General features: G+C 45.8%; 1 protein-coding gene across 12 annotated transcripts in view; it reads left to right on the forward strand.

Annotated features, from left to right (window-relative positions):
* Positions 1-13,786, forward strand: part of SUSD4 (sushi domain containing 4) — a 145,532-nt gene that overhangs the window by 13,416 nt on the left and 118,330 nt on the right. Inside the window, exon 1 of one of the 12 annotated variants that reach the window (XM_078356388.1) lies at positions 1,702-1,895. The exons of the other annotated variants lie outside the window; for them this stretch is intronic. The gene's annotated coding sequence lies outside the window, so the exon portion shown is untranslated. Of the gene's footprint in view, positions 1-1,701; positions 1,896-13,786 lie in introns of those variants that run through there. 12 annotated transcript variants of the gene reach the window in all.

Below are 13,786 nucleotides of genomic sequence, written 5' to 3' on the forward strand. Positions count from 1 at the left end.
AGATGCCCATATCAACTGACAGAAAGTTGGCAGAGCCAGAAGGAAGGAAGCCTTCGACTACGGGATGCAGAGTCCACCTAAGAGATATCCGAGGCTCAGCTGCAGGGGAGTCAGAACGTTTTCCTTTCTTTTTCTTTTTTTAAATATTTTATTGTGTTTTAGGTTTGGGGGTACATGTGAAGAACATGTAGGATTGTTGCATAGCTACATACATGCAATGTGGTTTGCTGCCTTCCTCCCCATCACCTATACCTGGCATTTCTCCCCATGTTATCCCTCCCCAACTCCCCATCCCCCTGCTGTCCCTCCCCTATTCCCCCCAACAGACCTCAGTGTGTGATGCTCCCCTCCCTGTGTCCATGTGTTCTCATTGTTCAACATCCGCCTATGAGTGAGAGCATGCAGTGCTTCATCTCTGTTCCTGTGTCACTTTGCTGAGAATGATGGTTTCCAGGTTCATCCATGTCCCTACAAAGGATGTGAACTCATCGTTTTTAATGGCTGCATAATATTCCATGGTGTATATGTGCCACATTTTCCCTGTCCAGTCTATCATTGATGGGCATTTGGGTTGGTTCCAAGTCTTTGCTATTGTAAGCTCTTGTTGTTCAGGCTGGAGTACAGTGTCATGATTTTGGCTCACTGCAGCCTTGGCCTCCCCGGCTCAAGCAATTCTCCTGCTTCAGCCTCCCAAGTAGCTTTCTGGCCTTCACTGGGAGGACAAAGCTAAGAGGAGGAGAAGAGTATAGCAGGGTCAGTGTGGCCATGAGTGGCTTTGGGTGTTTCCCTTCCTGGGGACATTGAACAGATGGTTCTGTCACCTGAACACTGCAGTAATGGTATCCGGGGGCTTCATCCCTGCTGCTGCCCCTTCCTTTTTCCTGGGGCACCGGGATTTAAAAAAATATGTTCAGTGCTCCAGATACAAATTCTCCCTGCACAAATTATTTGGCAGCCCTGTCCTTGAGTTTTTCAAAGATTCAGTCTTCTCTGGCTGTCAGTTCATCTTCAAAGTATTCGATTGTTAGAGAGTGATCTCTCCGTCACTCCGCCCCCTGTGACCAGCTCTGTCACCTCTGAAGCAAGTCCCTTAACCTCGCCACACTTTGGTTTCTTCATCTGTAAATCAGGGGCCATAAGGCTTGTTCCTCCGGACTTCACAGGGACACAGGATGTGCTGGTATGCAGGAGGCAGTGTCAGAGGCATTTGATAAATACGAAACAGAGTTATTATTGCGGGTCTGGAGGGAGACGTCTCTTCATTGTGCCTAGGGCTATTTTTGCCTTTTGCCTCCTTAAGTATGAAGGGAGGGTAAGGGAAGCTCTGTGCAGCACGTAAACGCCTCCCCACTTGCGGGTCCTGACCCCATGAAAGCTCATTGTGTGTGGACATGATGTCAGGCAGCTGGAGGAGCTGTTTTGCTGCAAAATGGGATGTGCCAATCTGTTCTCAGTGCCTGCTGCTGGCGTGTTCAGTGAATGGTGGCGTCTGGAGATGGAGAAGGTCCTTGTGGCATTGAGAGGAACTTCTCAATAGCTGTTGGCCCAAGCCCAGTTCGCTCCTTTTGTGTGCTCACAGAAGCCTCAGGGAAAAGAAATTAAACATGTGAGGGGGCATGTGATTTGTTATAGGTGCTCCCGAGGTCCGCGAGAGAGGGAGGTGCTCCATGCCTCCCTCACTCTGCCTCCCCCTTATCCAGCATGCTATTTCTGTTGCTGGAAGTGTGCAGGCACAGTGAGTTCACCCCCATGGGCTTAGGTAGGACGGTGGGTGACCTGGGTGTTGCATTTGAATCCGGTGGCTCACTAAGTGCTCATCCTTGCTGTTGACTGCCTCCTCTCACCTCCAGCTGCCTGCTATCTCCAACTCGGGAATCCTCTTTATAGCTTTGCAGGTAGGATACTGTTTTTTGGTGTCTGTGGGCTGGAGATCTTGGAATTCCTAGTCCTTTGTGGGAATGCCTGGAAATCCTCTGCATTCCAGCCTCAGAGCCCTTCAGGAAAGCAGCTTGGGAGCTGCTGAGAGTACCTTGCTGCAGCCTCTTCTCAGCCCCAGTCCTTCCTAGATCTTTGCCACGTTTGGGCCCCTGGAATGCCAGGGCCTGATTTGAGGAAGCATTCCTTAAAGTGCAGTCTGTTCAATGAGCTTTGAATTAATCAAGGAGGGTCTTGTGTGGTTTAAGGAGGTAGCAGGGCATTATCTATCCCCTTGAGAGTGTCTTTGCTGAAAATCTGCCACTGCAGTTTTCATTTACATGGAAATGAGCATGCAGAGCTCTTGCCCCTTGTCATCTCCAGATGAAGGAAGAGCCAGTTCTTTGGGAGCTCTTCAAACACATAGAGTCTCTAAAGCTGGGCGTGAACCTACGCAATCTCCATGGCAGTTGCCTTTGCATGTTGGGTGAAATACTGCAGCCACACTCAAGGGTAGACTCCTGTTACTCTGTCGTTGCTGCTGTTGAAATTGCTCTTTCTCAGTTTCCTCCATGCAGTGTGGTTTACAGGGGCTTCAGTCAAAAGCAGAGCTGGCTGCTGGCCTCTGCCTTCACTTTGCTACATGGTTTGTGTGCATCTCGCTGCCTACGTGCCTGGGTCGTCTAATACTTGGCATTTGCTTTAGTACCCGCTGTGTTGATGTTGCTGCTAAACTGGGTCATGTTCTCGGTGATGTGACCTAGGCTAACTTCCATGGAAATGCAGAAGACTGTACAAGCCCATTTCTTCGTGGACATTCAGTACCATTACTGAATTAAGTTACACACACTTTGATAAGGTTGAAGAGTGTGATGGCCGCACAGTCACGTGAGTGAATGCACCCAGGATGATGCATGGACTCGGAAAAGCCAGGGTGGAGCAAAATTCCCGTAAGCCCTGCTGACCCCACTCATTGACTCTGCCCTAAGCCTCTGTGCTGTCTCCTCCAGCTGGCCTTTCCACAGCTGTTCCTGCATCTGGGCGCCACTCTGTCAGCTTCCATCTCACTGCCACAACCTGTGACTCTCAGATGGTCCTTGGCTTCCTCCCCAGCTCCAGAAAATCTCTCTGTTCTCAGAACTCACAGAGCTCTAGAATCATGGCATGGAGAGCTGGAGAGAGCCTGGGAGAAGGTGTGGGCTGGGGTTTGCATGGACCCCCTTGCTCCCCTGCAGGCTTTTCCTGGACAGAGTGGGGACTGAGGCACCTGGCCGAGCAAGCTGCCCCTGGACACACCTGCTCCCACTTGACTGTGCCCCTGCTTTAGATGTTGGGCCCCCTCATGTCCTTTCACCAGCATATGGAAATTCTGCACACGGTGCAGCCATATCATTCTAGAGATGAGGAGAAAGAAGGGCTCTGTCACCCTATGACAATCCTGGGGGGTGGGGGGGCGTGAATCCCTGGTCTGCTGTTTTGGTGGCTTTATATGTGGGGCAAACAGCTTAATTGCCTCTGCCTCAGTTTGCTCTTCTGTAAGGTGGGGGATAATAGTACCCATGTTATAGAACTGTTGTGAGAAATAAGCTGAATCTATAGAAACACAAGAGTGCGAAACACACACATTGGTGTCTTCATTGTTATTGTTATATTTTTAGTTATAAAAGCTCCTTAAAGCTAGGATCCACAACCGACTCATCTTTTCTCACCTGACTGTGGCCTGTGTGTTCCAGATACTCAGTAAGCATTTGCCTACTAACTTTCAAGTACCGGAAGGACTGAGAGCAGATCCGAATGTCAGACCTCCACAGCCACCTTACACATTCCTCGAGGGCAGGCAGTGTACTTTCCTCTTGTTTCTCTCTCAAACCACAGCATACGTATGTAGGCCCTGGCTGAACACCCACAGCTTGATTGGAGGGTCAAGGCACTCCACGGCCAAGTTTAACAGCGAAGGCCTGCTCCTCTATGAATGCAGGACGCTGTGGAGCCAAGGGTTATATTGTTTCTGAATGCTCCAGCTTTTCCTCTTTGCTTCTGACATCTGGGTCAGGCAGCAACAGCAGCTGCAGTGATGGGCAGGGAGGACAGTGAGAGGATTGATGTCTGGCCTTGACTTGCGCCTCGCCCCTCTCTTGGGAGTGACAGCACCTGGAGTATTGAGTTTTTCACCGACAGTGATGAAGGTCCAAACATGGCTTTGCAGTCAGTCCTAAGGGTGGAAAAGGGAGGAAGTCTTTCTGGCTTCTTATCTTCATCTACTCTTACATTTGTTCAACAAGAATTTATTGAGCACTTAACTATGTTCAAGAGCTGCCCTAGGTGCTAAGACTAGAAATAAGAACACGGTACAGTCCCGTTCCTCAGGAGCTTAGCCTATGTGGGATACTGTCTCCGTCAGCTTGGGCTGCCTTAACAAAATGCCGTGCCGGGTGACTTAAACAACGGGAATTATTTTGTCACAGTTCTGGGAGCTGGAAGCTCATGATCAAGGTGTCAGCAGGGCTGCATTCTGGTGAAGGCTCTCTTGGCTTGTAGACACAGGCTTCTTGCCGTGTTCTCACATGGCCTGTCCTTGGTGTGGGTTCAGGGGTGGGGATGGGAGCGTGCTCTCTGGCCATGTTGGATGAGGGCCCCACCCTTAGAACTTCATTTAACCTTAATCATTACCTATTTGGAGATAAAGGCCCTATCTCCAAATAGAGTCATATTGAGGGTTAAGGCTTCAGTGTATGAATTTAGAGGGACACAATTCAGTTTTTAGCAGATACCAAAGGAAGACAAATGTTAATTCTGAGGAAAAGGTGCCATAAGGAACCCAGAGCTCTTATCCCGGCTAGAGGAAATCTAGGAAGGCTTCTAGGAGGAGATGATGCCAGAGCTCAGTTCTGAAGGAAGAGGAAATTAGGTGAAGAAGGGGGAAGGAAACAATAGGAGCAAAGGTGAAACCACATGAAACTACCAGTGTTTGTATAAGGTGAGGGTGGCAGGGGCTATAAACCATTAGCTCACCTATTCATGCATTTCATTAAGTCATTCATCAATGCTTCCTAAGTGTCTGCTATTCATGCAGGCACTGGTGGTAGAGTCCAGAGATGATCTGGAAGCTCAAATGTGCAGAATTTCCCAAATTACAGGGCCGTAACATTTGCTCTCATCTAGTCAAACTACCACGAGACACTCACATTATTCCATTACAGCTGCTGGCCACTAAAAATCAATTGCAAGTAGCACCCCAGGCTGTCCATTGAGCCCACCCTGGTTTAGGTCAGGTAAATATTGAATTATTACGGGGAGTTAGCCTGCGGAGAAGTGATGGGTTAATATCCATAGTAATCAGAGGATATCACAGATTTTTTTTTAAAGTCATTTTGCATTTAAGTTTTAAGGGACATTTTCTTCTCTCCTAGTCAAGACATTTTCTTTGTTCTTTGTTCTTTTTCTGATATTTAAAGTTAAAACATATGGAGCATCTGAATGATTCATGATTCCAGGTTTGGTCTTCGGGCCGTTCTAATAGGGCCATATTACGAGACCTGCTGCCCTTTTTGTTGGAGAAGGGGCCCCATGCCACCTGGCAGACAGCGTGGTGGCCAAGTCCACTTTGGTCTCAGTCTCCTTGCTTGCCCCTCTCTGCTTGGTACCTCCCAGAGCTTCTTAGCTTCATGCCCATGGACCAGCTCCTGGAGGTCTCTGAACCATCCCCCCATCCCACCCCTGAACATGATGAAGACTTGTGTGTGCCTTTCTCTGAAGTGGGTTTGTGGCTTTCAGCAGAATCTCAGATGGCTTCATTAACTGAAAAAGCTTTTTTAAAAAAATCACAAGCTTAGAGTAAATCTGTACCTAAACTGTTGATACAGATCACAAAGAGAAGGAAACAGTTTTCCGGAGATTGAGGTTTGTGGCTTACGCACCTTTGGGCTAGGGTGGTGCAGTACTGGGAAAGCCTGAAGAGGAAAAGTGGGCAGTGCTGGCCAGCAACTCTCTTGAGACTGGTAGGCATCAGAGCTGTCCCTTTAATTGAACCCTTCACCCACCAGGGCAATTGAAAACACTGTGCAATTTAGAAAAGTTTCCTGCCTTGGAAATGTGTCCAAAAGTGGCTTCTGTCTACATGGCATAAGAATAAATAGATACAGAACAGGTAGACTGATCGGCAAATGTATGTGGAGTCTGCAATATGCAAGGTACTGTGCTAGGCGGGACGGGAGAGTCAGAGACGAATGATGGGTATTATTTAAAAGCCTGAGTAGTTATAGAAAATTATGAGTGAAAAAGTCATCTTTGGTTTTCTCCCCCTGAAGGTATGAACATAATGAGAAATATTCCAATAAACAGGCAAAACTGGTGCTTTTGTCTCAGTTATCTCTGTAATTCAGCATGTTGTTATGACATATTGAAGCATTATCGACTTTATAACTGTGATTATGCTACTGCTTCTAGTGTTCTGAACGGATGGTTTAGTTGCACATGAACAAAGTTTTTGTTTTTTTCCCCATTTGAATATTAGAAGCGTAACGAATGTTCCTGTTGTTTAGACCTGTGGTCCACTCAGTCTGGGCTTGGGGAGAGCTGAAGGGGCCAGAGAGGTTGCCTTAATTAGTGATAAGGAAATGAAGGCCCAGGAAGCAGAGTGAGGTGCTGGTGTCACAACTGGTTAGTGGCAGAGCTTGGATGGGGACCCCGGTATATTCTCTCAGGTGGGGCTTCTCTATAACATCATTTGCTTTCCTCCAGACAACTGGGAGTCGTCACAGCAGGATCCACCTCCTGAGGGTTATATGGATGAAGCGAGATAATACAAGGAAAGGTACTTAGAGAAGATCTGACTCAGAACACAAGCTCAGTGAATGCTAGCCAACATTGCTTGGATTATTCTTACTGCCTGTGAATCTTGTGCTCCCTAAATTCATGCAAACTCTTATTTATTTATATAAATTTATGGGGTACAAGTACAATTTTGTTGCATGCAGAGTGGTCAGGTCAGGGCTTTTAGGGTTTCCATCACCCATATAATGTATGTTGAACCCATCAAGTAGTTTCTCCTCATCCACCCCCTTCCTGCCCCTCCCCTTTCTGAGTATCCATAGTCTATTACTTCCCTCTCCAGGTCCATGTGTACAACTATTTTGACATCCACTTCTGAGTGAGAACATGCAATATTTGTCTTTCTGTGCCTGGCTTATTTCACTTAGGATAATGACCTTCGGTTTCATCCAAGTTGCTGCAAAAGACGTGATTTTCTCCTTTTTTACGGCTGAGTAGTATTCCGCCGTGCATATGTACCACATTTTTTAAATCTAGTTATTGGTTTGTGGACACTTAGGTTGATTCCACATCTTTGCTGTCGTGAATAGTACTGCCATAAACATACAAGTGCAGGTGTCTTTTTGACGTGATAATGTCTTTTCCTTTGGGTAGATACCCAATGCTGAGATTCCTGGATCAAATGATAGCTCTATTTTTAGTTCTTTGGGAAATCTCCATACTGTTTTCCATAGAGGTTGTCCTGATTTACACTTCCACCAATGATGTATGAGTCGTTATGATTTTTAAAGATCTTTTTCATAGTGGCCATTCTGACTGGGGTAAGATGAGATCTCATTGTCTAAACCGTTTTTGAATAGGCTCTTCCCCGCCCCCGTGTCACTGCTTGGTGAATGTATTTCATATATGTATGATCTGCTAACTACTTCTTTCAATTCCCCTCAAATGCATCTGCCCTTCATCTGGCTTCAGACGGCATCCCCTGGTTATAGGGAACACCCAGGTGCACCTTGCACTTTTTTGTGGAGTTTCAGTAAGCTGTTGTCCTTCAGACTTCACCTCCTTAGGAAGGTCACTCCCTGTCAGCCCTCTGTCTCCTCACTTTTTCTGTCTGTCTCGGTCTCCCTTGGCCGAGGCTCTGCAGCTCCCCTGAGGCTTGGCTGAGGAGCACTGGCAGACAGCACTGGCAGAGCCAGGCATGTGGGCAGGCCCAGGGCCAGAGTGACAGGTTCTTTCTGGTGTTATTCAGAACGTTGTTGACAGCTGTTTCTGCTATCTCCAGAGGACCGAGGCCCAAACTCTCAGGCCCTTTTTTGGGGTTCCCTGATGGCCGGGATCCCATTGATTCATGAACACTGTGTAGTGTAAACTGTTTTTCCTGAGCCAGACTCTGTTGCAGGAACAGATGTAATGAGGGACCTTCATGTTCAAAACCTGACATTCGTGAGCACAAACTGTGAGGTTTTATAATGCCTCACTATGGCGAAGTCATAGTCAGAAGCAGGATGAAGCAGTTAATGGTTTATGTGAGAATATTAATGCGACACTTAACATACTTTTAAAAAGTGGAGAAATGGTATTTGTCATGTTTCAGACCTGTAAGAAGTGTGAAAGTTTGAAAACTTTTCTGTTACATATATATGTTAGCGAGAATATGCAGCTTAGTCCAGCAGAAGTTGAGTGTTCATAGGCCTTAAAATGCTTGTCTCGGGCAAGAAATCACAGTATTGTAAAATAGCAGCTTAATTGTTTCATGCCTGCATTTCAGTGAGAATTACAAAGTACTTCCAAAGTACTCTCTGCCAGATTCCGTAGGGGATTGACTGACCCTCAAATAGGCTTCTACCATAGGGCTGGTATGTATTTACTTGGGAAAGGATTTTGTCACCTACAATCGTGATGTAAGATGTTCGGCACCTAATCAGAGGGTTGTGGGTTCAGGAACGGAAAAGATTGTTCTCACTTGTTTGAAGACGGGAGGGAGAATTTGTGACAGAGATGGCAAGTTGGGCCTTGAAAGACATGCACTGGAAAGGGCAGTGGGGTGGGAGGGAAGTGGGGTACAAACAGGATGTATTGTTGGAAACAATGAATGAGACCTTGTATTTTATAGCACAGCAGGGTGACTGTAGTAAAAAATAATTTAATTGTGTATCTTAAAATAACAAACAGTATAATTGGATTGTTTATAACACAAAGGATAAATGCTTGAAGGGATGGATACCCAAATTTTCATGATGTGATTATTGCTTATTGCATGCATGTATCAAAACATCTCATGTACTCCATATATATATATATATATATACACCTGTTCTGTACCCACAAAGATTAAAAGGCATTTTTTAAAAAAAGAAAATTAACATTCACACAGAAAACAAAACAAAAAAAAAGTAGGCAGTTAATAAACATTTGTTGAATGAAAAAAACTATGTGTGTAATTTCAACAGGAGGAAGTGAACCGCAGAGGGTTTTAGCAGAAAGAACATGAACCTAAGCCTTGGTAGGTTCATGGCCAGGGAAGGACTGACTGTGGCCTGGACAGACCGGCAATATAGCAGGAAATGTAGTAACAATATTAATAATATTAATGGGTAGCATTTATCTGTTACTTGCTTCGTGCCAGGCACTTTTCAAGTGCTTTACATAAGTTAAGTCACTGACCCTCACAACAACTCTATGAATTAGGTACTGTTTTCATATGAGAAAACGGGCAGAGAGAGACTAAAGGATAGATCTAGGGCCCTAGACTTAGAAGTGGTGGAGCTGGGTCCCAAATTCAAGCCATCAGGCCCTGGAGCCTGCCCAGGTATTCACCTCTCTTTGCCTCACTGCCTCCAGGCTGGGGGCATGCAGCCATGGGAGCCTGGGATGTCAGACCATGGATGGATTTGCCAGCTAGCACCATCTGCTTTTCCTTTTACACCTTCTTTCTCTAGTACACCTTGAACCCTAGCCCAAATGTGGGTAAGCCCAGAACCTCAAGAGAAAGGGAATCATAAATAGGAAAATGAATTTCCTAATCTTTGAAAACCGTTTTCTTCTCATTGACTCCTTAGGAGGTCATTGATGAGCCAGTGAGAGTTTCTGAAAGGAGGAGCATGTTTAAATCATGCTTTAGGTTTTTTATTTTCAAATGGGGTGATTTTGTTCCCTGGGGGACACTTGGCAATGTCTGGAGACAATTTTGGTTGTCATAACTAGGATAAAGGGATGGAGTAGAGGGTGTGTGCTACTGGTGTCTGGAGGGTAGAGACCAGGAGTGCTATGAAATATCTTATAATGCACAGGACAACCCCTATAACAAAGAATGATCAGCTCCCAGTGTCCATAGGGCTGAGGCAACCCTGCCCTAGGGTGATTGGCCTGGCCACTGTGATAGGCAGGGGAGGCTGAGGAGAGACGTGGAAGCAGGTATCCAGGAGATGAAGCTCCAGGTGAGAGGTGCTGAAGGCCTGGAGGAGTTACTGGCAGCAGAGAAAGCCAGGGTGCATGTTTCAAAGGCTGAATTCTGGAGGACAGAGGGCAGACCAAGGAAGATGTTACAGCCAGGGGTTTCTAGCATAGGCATCCGAGAGAAGCGTGGAGTCATTAACCTCAATGGAGATGTCAGGAAGAAAAGCTCATTTTAGAAAGATGATGAGTTTGGTCTTAAGATATTTAAATTTTGACATGCAGGTGGAATTGCCCAGCAGGCATTTGAGAATAAGGGATAGAAAGCCAGATGTCAGCGTTATAAATGCGATGTAGGAGCCATCTCATGGGCAGCGGTAATTATGATCAAGTTCCCTAGTGGTCCTGGGAGAGGACTGAGGGACACAGGGCCTGTGGGGGATCCCCCTGAGGGGTGCGGGAGAGGGAGGGTCAGGGCCTGGATCTGAACCCTGGCTCCATCTCTTAGTAAGCACATGATCTTGGACACGTCCTTGAACCTCTCTCTCTTTGCCTCAATTTCCTCACGAGATACCAAGAGAGTATTCGCAAAGATTGGTGGGGAGCCGGGATACAGCATTACCACAGCCAGGAACGTGAGGGTTTCAGAGAGGGGGTGAGCGGTGCAGATCTCTGACTCCGTGGGGGATGCTTGAGAATGAAAGACCGCCTTGTGTTCTCAGCCCCCGAGTGACTTTGGGCACAGCGTTTTCACTGTAGTTTGTGAGCACTTCAATGTAAGTTACCCTCTCTGGTGCCCAGTGATCTATTTTCTTTACAGTGTGTGACAGGAATATGTAGACTTAATAACAGATTACTCAAATTAACTTTAGTTTTCCGTTAAGTAAGAGCAATGAGCTATGGAGAAGGAGTGGGAAAGAGAAGAGTAGGTAAGTTATAAATGAAAGTGGGGAGAGGCCAGAGAGGAAAATTTGATTATTTCTGCAGAATCTACTTTTCTTTCAGCTTCCAAACTTCTAGCCTTGAACATAAGAATGAGTGCTAAATGTTCTGAACTCAAGAAAATTGTCCAGATGGGCCCAAGGAAGCAATCTGCCTGCCCTCCACGCATGCACGTCGTTTTAGGGAGGCCTGCTTGGATTTAGGAAGAGCGCACTCAGTCCTCAGTGGGAAATGTCCGTCTCGATTAAATGAGGGCCGCGGAGTGTGGAAAACACGGGAAGTGGTGGAGAGTTTTTCTGGGGCTGAAGTTTGAGTCTCACTCTGAGCAGGCTGAACCTACTGAGCCCACACTAATAAGGAAAAAGAACATTGTCCTTGGCAGCCCTTCAAGGCTAAGCCTTTGTCAGGGATGAGCAATCCCTGAGCAATTCCTTCAGTGCATTAAGTGCAAACTGACTCTTCCCTTAGCTACAAATGAGCAGGCCAGTGTTATTCTCAAGAAAAGAGGCCCCAGGAAAGTGCAACGTCAGCACTGTGTTCACCATGCCAGGCAGGTGGTGGTAATTGATCATTCAGGAAATGTATTTTTGTGTGAGACGCTCACATGAGAGGGTGGGTCCCATTTCCACTCTACCCCTAGCGGCCGAATCCGTTGCCTCCCTAGATCTTGCTTATCTTGTACACCATGTATGCCAAACACATCATATCCCCCATCTCTTTGAGATATTGTCGGAATGATCTTTGCTGTGCAGTATTAAAACCTGCAAATGCCCTTGCTCCATTTTTTTAGGTGGTCAGGCTGTCTACATGTATTTATTGATAAGGTACATCTGAAGGCTAAGCATAGACAGGTTTCTAAAGAATTGTGACTCATATTCCATTTTAACTTTTTGGGAGTCTAGCTATTTAGTGGAAATCTCCGGTTTTCCCAAAGTGCAGTACGCTCCTACATGAGTTTTATTTTCTGAAAATGGCTAACTTGGGACTTGGAGGTGGCTCAATGGAGGTTGGCACGTTGGTTTGGATGCGGGCCACGTTCTCTTACTCTGTTGCTGGTGGAAGTAAAGCTGGAAGGGTGGAGAAAAAAGGGAAGGGTCAGGGAGAAGACAAGTAAAGGGAGCCCACTGTGGTTCCTATAGCATTTGCACAGGGACTCCATGGGTTTACAGAGGGAAACCATAGCTAGTTTTAATCTTGTTCCCTTATTAAAAGCAGCTATATAGATGTATGTGTATGTGTATTTGTTGTTGAATATTTTGTGTGTGTGTGTGTGTGTGTGTGTGAGAGAGAGAGACGGAGTTTCACTCTTGTTACCCAGGCTGGAGTGCAAGGGCACGATCTTGGCTCACAGCAACCTCCGCCTCCTGGGTTCAGGCAATTCTCCTGCCTCAGCCTCCCGAGTAGCTGGGACTACAGGCGTGCACCACCATGCCCAGCTAATTTTTTGTATTTTTAGTAGAGACGGGGTTTCACCATGTTGACCAGGATGGTCTCGATCTCTTGACCTCGTGATCTACCCACCTCGGCCTCCCAAAGTGCTGGGATTACACACCGCGCCTGGCCTCATTGTTGAATTTTTTAGAAAATATGGATGACCAACATTAACAAAATAGATGTCACACTAACCTTCTGTTAGAAAAGTGATGTAGGGGCCGGGCGCGGTGGCTCAAGCCTGTAATCCCAGCACTTTGGGAGTGGGTAACAAGAGCGAAAATCGGTCTCAAAAAAAAAAATGAAAAAAGAAAAGTGATGTATGTCTCTTTTCTATATGCCTTTATTCTCCCCTAAATAGCATATATACACACATTGTTTTGTAACCTACTTTTATTGCTTAACAACATATCGTAATATTTTTATTTATCTTTCAAAAACAAATCTTTTATCTCATCATTTTAACTCACTGGATTGTGTTCTATTTTGTGCATACCCTATAATCTATTTCACTGTCACACCGCACATTCACTGGTCAGCAAAAACAGAAGCCGTTTGTCCAGCGGGGGAGGTAAACAATCTGATCATCACAAAAATAAGTCCAAGCTGTAAAAAGTGCCACGAAGGAAAGCAACTTGGTGTTGAAAGAGCTTATAAGGGAGAAGAGGGAGAAGCTCACTGGGTCCAGGTGGGTGGAGTGCTCGAGGAAGGCTTCCTGTGAGAGTTAGCTTTGTGCGGAGAGGTGATAGACGTGAGCTAGATGAAGATCGAGGGTGAGGGTGTTCTCAGTGCAGGGAACAGCCAGCACAGAGGTCCTCTGTCGGGAGGCAGCATAGAATGTCCAAGAGTGTGAAAGAAGGCCGGAGTGCCTGCAGTGCAGAGTCCTCTTCTCTTAATCAGCTATTTATTTGTGTTTATGGTTTTAAATTGCGGGCTCGTGTTCTTTGTCAGTTTTTCCACTCATGTTTTTATCTTGTTCTTATTCATTTGTAAAAACTCTTTTCAGATATTCGACCTTTCACATATATTACAATGGTCGTTTTTGCTGGCCTTTAATTGCGTTTATGATAAGGTGGTCAACTTTTTTCTCTGTGGTTTCTGCCATTTGGTATTATGCTTAGACAGTTTTGCCAACCCAAGGTTATTTAAATAGCCACCTATGTTTTTCATATTTTATTTGTTATACTTAAACATTTAGTCAATTTGTGTCCTGAAAGATGGAGGGATATTGTTAATTTTCATCCAAATGACAGTTCTATGAGCACTATTTGTTGAATAGTCTATCCTTTTCCCAGTGTTTTGAAATAACACCCTCATAATATACTAACATTGTTCA

This window comes from Callithrix jacchus, chromosome 19, assembly GCF_049354715.1.
Source record: "Callithrix jacchus isolate 240 chromosome 19, calJac240_pri, whole genome shotgun sequence".
In the NCBI taxonomy this organism is placed as follows: domain Eukaryota; kingdom Metazoa; phylum Chordata; class Mammalia; order Primates; family Cebidae; genus Callithrix; species Callithrix jacchus.